This window comes from Zalophus californianus, chromosome 7 (genome assembly GCF_009762305.2).
Source record: "Zalophus californianus isolate mZalCal1 chromosome 7, mZalCal1.pri.v2, whole genome shotgun sequence".
NCBI classification, from domain to species: domain Eukaryota; kingdom Metazoa; phylum Chordata; class Mammalia; order Carnivora; family Otariidae; genus Zalophus; species Zalophus californianus.
Genome location: NC_045601.1, coordinates 659,055 through 664,903, shown reverse-complemented (window position 1 = coordinate 664,903; position 5,849 = coordinate 659,055).

The following is a 5,849-nucleotide window of genomic DNA, read 5'->3' as shown; positions in this document are numbered from 1 at the left end:
ACATGTCATTTAATTACTCTAAAGTAAGAGTAGTTAGGGTTAAGTTCAAAAAGCCAGTCGTAAAACCCAGGCCTGTAGCAGTGATTATAGTTGGTGAAGCCAGCAAGCACAGACTTATCATTATAAATATTAAATGCCGCCCCTACGAGCAAGCTCATTCATTTTCAAAGTGCGCTGAATCCCTAATTGCTCACGTCTGCGCCAGATGGTGTTATTAACTCCATTCCAGAGCGAGGGGAGCAAGGCACAGAAGACCTGAGAGGAAAGCGGGAGCGGGGATGTTAGCTTGCCCTTTGCAAGCAGGAATGCCGCGCGTCCCCCGCCGCCCCACGCGGTGGATCCTGATGGAAGAGGAGGCCACGTGGCACTGACTCCCGCGGTGGGACACTTTGTAGGTGCATGTCATCCACAAACAGACCTCATAGCGACCCCGAGAAGGAGGCAGTGTCGCCCGTTTGGAGGGGAAGGGGGGGGCCTGAGAGGTGAGGTCAGACGGGCGGGAAGGCCCGCCCGCAGGTCTGCGTCCACGAGACAGCCGCCAAACCAAGCACTGAGCCCATCGGGTGCCCTGGGGCTGGTGGGCAGCAAAGTGGGCGTCTCCCCTCCCTCCAACCCACCTGTGTCTGTCCCTGGGTCACCGACCGGACTTCTGGGACTGGCCGGGCTCTCCCCTGAGCTCCGCAGCAGCTCCCGCCCGTGAGTGCCTCTGCTTCCCAGAACCGACCCTCCGCGATATCTCCACTCCCTCACTGCCCACTTCTAGGACATAATATTGCTCCTGGTGACCAAACAGTAGGGAAATCTCGCGGGCCTCCCCTCCACATGAACGAGTGTCCTGGGGTTGGCGGCAGCCTGGAGGGCCCAGTTTTTTGCTGGGATTGGATTCTCATTCCTTCTCTTTCGTAGTTGATAATTCAGATTTCTCTGGCTTGGATAAAGTTACATGATAAGTAGACATAACTGGTCAGAAAATAAGTATTTTATTTCACTGTGGGAGATATTTATTTCTGGCAGGGAGGCCAAGGGATCCCTGAACATTTGCGACAAGGCCTGTGGCCCAACACGGAGGGAAGCAGACATCAGCGGTAGAGAGGCGTGGTGGCAGGGGGAGAGAGCGTGGAGGGCAACCTTGTCGTCCTTGGGTCTGGTCAGCAGGGAGGTGTGGACTGAGACATGGGGCCGCCATCCATGGTGTGGACCACGAGTCTGTCTCGTGGTCACAGCCTCGTCTGGTTGGACCTGGGGTCTGCAGCGTAAGGAGGGAGATGAGCACAGGGCCTGGGGAAGAACCACATTAGCATCCTGACCACAGGATGAGCCCAACAAGACACAAGAAGGCTGAGAAGAACCTAGCTGGAGTGTGGGCAGGACACCTGGGGCTTGAAGAAAGAGATGGCCCCAGAAATGTGACAGGGTGTGAGGCCTGGCTGATGATGCTGAGCACCGTGGCGTCCCCACGGCAGTGGCAGAGTGAGGGGCAGCGACCATGCACGGCTCCCTTGGGGTTGGGCCGTGAGGCCCAGTGGTGGAGAGGGCGGTTTGGGGCCGGGAGAGTTAGGAGCGTCTCTGGGATGCTCTGGAACAAGAAGTGGAGGGAGCAGTGTCAGTGGAGCAGGAAGAGAAGGTGGTGCAGAGAGTTGCAGAGTCATGAAGGAGGAATTTGAAGAGCCAACATACGTGAAGTAGTGAAATCCAGAGACTTTTCCAGGAGAAGGGGGCGGAGGAGGGCTGGTCGCCTGGATGGGGTCAGGGGTTCAGTGAGGGAGACAAATGGGGCCCGGAGTTGCAGAGGCTGCCCTCGTACAGAAAATCTCAGTGTTCACACATCTCAGAATGTGGGAGAAGCAGGTGCAGCTCGGGTTTCCCAGCCGTTCCCCAGGAACAGTGGGTGGGCCTCCCATTACTTACAGATGGGGAGAGGCCTGGGAAGGAGAGCTGGTTAATGGTCAGGCACCTGAGGCATCACCAGGAAGCCCATCTGCCTTGTGTTTGTCCCATCAGGGAACCCACAACAAGAAGGTGTGATTGCTGCAGACACCTGCGTGGGGACCCTGGAGGTGCGACATCCAGCCGGCGGACAAATGGTGCGGGTATGGCCTCGTGTGAACGGGTCACGTCCAGATGGTGGCTGGAACGTCCAGCCTCGGTGCTGTGTCTCTGCCCCGCCCATGTTTCAGAGCACACGTCTTGCTGTCGAGGGCCCCCGTGTGCCATCTTCTGCTTGGCATCAGTCCCTCTGCCTGTGTCTAATGAGCAGTCCCGAAATACTCTGGCATCTGAGAGCTCTAGACCGCGAGTCTCAGCACCTGTGACAAACACTTGTTCCCAGCACCCCTAGCAAACAAATCTGCAAGCATCGCATCTCCATTCCTGAGCGGACGTCCCGTGAGATAGTCCTGGGTGCTACCACCCGACTTCATGGTTTTGCCCCTTTCCCAGATTCTCCCACCATCACTTCTTCCAGAATAGGTGCGGGCCCAGGCCACACGGCTCCTTTGCCGCGGCTCCAGGACCATGCAGGGTGCTAGATTGGAGACGAAGCGGTCTGGCCCTCCGGCGGCCGCCTCCGTGACAGTGCGTCTGGTTCCTCAGGGATGCGGCAGACGGGATGGTTTTCATGTCAGTTTTGCTTTGTGTTACCCTGAACTAGCAGCTAGCTGAGGGAGCGTCTCACGCCCCACAGAGGATTAGCTTTCTCCGCACAGTCACCCGCCCCCGACTCATGCACAGTTTCTCCCCTGCGCTCTCCACGTGCCCGTTGAAGCGGTGGGGGGAACGGCTCAGGCTCCTGCCGTGTTGGGGCCATGAGGCCACCAGGCCACAGTGGAGGGCAAGGTGCTAGAGGGAGAGCCAGCCGGTGCAGGGACAGGGACAGCCCAGAGAGGACTGGGGGCAGCCAGCCCAGGGCCCGGCTGAGCACGCTTCACGAGGAAGGACAGGGCGAGGCCACTGTGGGTGCAGGCCAGAGGGGCCTGGCCCACGACGGAGGCGAGGGAGACAGACACAGAGCCCAACAGCACTGTCCTCATGACTGCTGACACCTGCCCCTTCTCTATGTCGTCATCAGCCCTGGCGATCGCCCAGTGAGGCAGCCTCCATCCTCATGGTGGTCGGGACCTAGTGCGGTCAGAGAGCCGAGGGGGCCAAGGGGCTGACCCCCATCCGAGAGACAAAGTAGGCAGGCTGGGAGGTCAGCAGGGCCCCTGAACTGGACCGAGGCCTGCAGATCCACAGGGGGATGGAGAAATCCAAATGCCAGGGAGACACAGGCAGAGCGCGGCCCGGCCACTGGGAGGCGGCTTCCTCAGCACTACGGGATTTGGAGCTTCAGCCTCCGTGGGAATAACACAAATTTCCAAAATCCCCTGGGTCTGATTGATAGCTCTCATCTTTCTCCTGGCTGGCCACTTACTGGTTCCAGGAAAGAACTGGCAGGCTGCAAATGTCTGGGTTAAAACAGCACTGCTGGGACAGCAGGCCAGAGAGGGACAGACAGCAGGCCAGAGAAAGAAACCGCCCCCAGTGGAAATCTGCAGAGTCCCGCCCCCCCGCCCCAGGCCAGAGGGCTGATTTTTGTCCGACGCTGAATTTCTGCATGCCCAGGAGTCTCCCAGAGAACCACGGGGCTGTAATTCCTGTCGCCACTCGAGGGTACTAACTGGACATGCGTGGCGTCACCTGTTACACGCAGAACCTGGCCTTCGATGCCGTGGGGACTGTTGACAAGGTTGCTTTAGGTTCTGCAGGATGGACCAGAGTTCAAAGGAGCTAACTGATGACAGGGTTCTGCAGAGTCCATGGTTAGTACAGAGAAAATCATATTGTAAAAGCAAAGACTATGTTGACTAAACTGGTTAGTGAACACAAACCACGTAATATTTAAATTTTTTGTTGTCTATCATGCTAAAAAAACTGGTCTACAAGGTCAATGGCAATCTGTCTACTTGGGAAATAGTAATATATATTATATGAGTCTCAAACATAAAAGGGAGTGTTCTTTAAATAAAAAAGATAATTTTACCCCCTAAAATTTATTAAATTTAAATTTGTGAATGGGTAATAATTCACATGGCTTAGAAATAAAAAAACATGAAAAGTATTCAGTGTAATGTCTGCTTTCCTTCCCTGTCCCCCTCTGCCCAGTTTCTCCACATTCTTCTGTGCAAAACATTCTTTCTTATTGATTTCTTGGAACTCTTTATATGTTAAGGATATGAATTGTGATTACTGTGTACTCTTACAGTTTCCTAATGCACCCATACCAACAAGTATGAATATGTATGCTCACTTCCACTCTCCCTGTTTTTTTATACAAATAATAGCATATTTACTATACTATACCTTGCCTTTTGCTTAACAGTATATATTGGATAATCTCCCATACTAGAAATGGCGAACTTCTCCATTTTTTAAAGCTGCCTGGTATGGCATTACATGGATATTTCCTATTGATATACACTTAAGTTGTTGCAAATCTTTTGTTATAATAAATAATGTTGGACTAAAAGCATTGCATATATGTCATTTTGCACATATCATTAGGGTCAATTCCTACAAGAAAAATTGCTCAAAGGATATGTGTCTTTGTAATTTTATAGCTGTTTCCCAATTATTCTCCATATGGGTTATAAAATTTACTCTCTTATTGTATGAAAGCACCTCTATCTTCACAATCTCATTACCTGAGTGTTTTGCTATTCAAATAGGTTTTCTATTATTAGTAAGGTTGAACAGCTTTTTGTGTTTTCTTTTCACTGGACTGTCCAGTTAAAGTTATTTCCCATTTATCTGTTGGGTTGCTAATCTTTGTTGTTCTTACTGATTTCTAGGAGCTCTTTATATATTAAGGATATAGGTTGTGATAGGAGATGAAATACATATTTTTCTCATTGTCTATATTAACTTCTTAATATGCTGATGGCAGTGTTTAATGCAAAAGTTTTATTTTTATGGAGTTGAATTTATAAATTCTTCTTTTACTGCATTTGGATTTTTAGTTTGAATTAGAAAAGTCTTCCCTTGACTACAAAGTTATAAAGAAATCTGCCTATGATTTCTATCAATACTTCATGGTTGTATTTTTAATAGTTAAGTATTTGACTTCTATGGAATTTATTTTGATGTACAACATGAGACATGGGTGTGGCTTTTGTCTTTTATTATTTATTTGCTGGAAAGCTACTCCATCCTCTTGATACCATTTATCCATCAATTTTTCACTACTAATTTGAGATGTCACTGTATGCTAGTTTCTCACGTGTTTTTGTGTTTACCTGTACTTTCAGTGGTTTTGTTGTGTGTGTCTGTTCATGAGCCCCACAGCAGGGTTTTAATTATTGAGACTATTTTATGACTGAAGAGCTAGTAGGGCTACTGATTTTTCTTAACTCTTTCTTTTAGGATTTTCCTGCCTATTCTTGTCGGTTTCTTTTTCTATTTAAACTTTAGGATCAGACTGTCTACTCCTCTCCCTGCAAATAAAAAAAGGCAATGCAAAGATCCAGAAAAACCTTAACCCATCATTTAATTTTATTAAGTACTTTTTCAGCTTTGATGAAGATGATCCCATTTTTTTAAATCCTTGGATCTATTACAAGATAAAACAAAGTACCTATAACCAGCTTTTGAAACCAAGTTTTTAAATTTTATTTTGACATGTAGTTATGTGTAGCTGCAGCCCTATAGCACATATCATTCAAAACCCAATTTTCCATAAAGACATTTTCTTATGCACTTGGAGTTCAACAGCATCTTGAATTAATTTAACAAAATACCCTAGCAGAAAAATCTTAGAGCTAGTGCAATCATGCCATTATTTAAAAGCTTACATTTTCCTCTGAGTTTGAAAC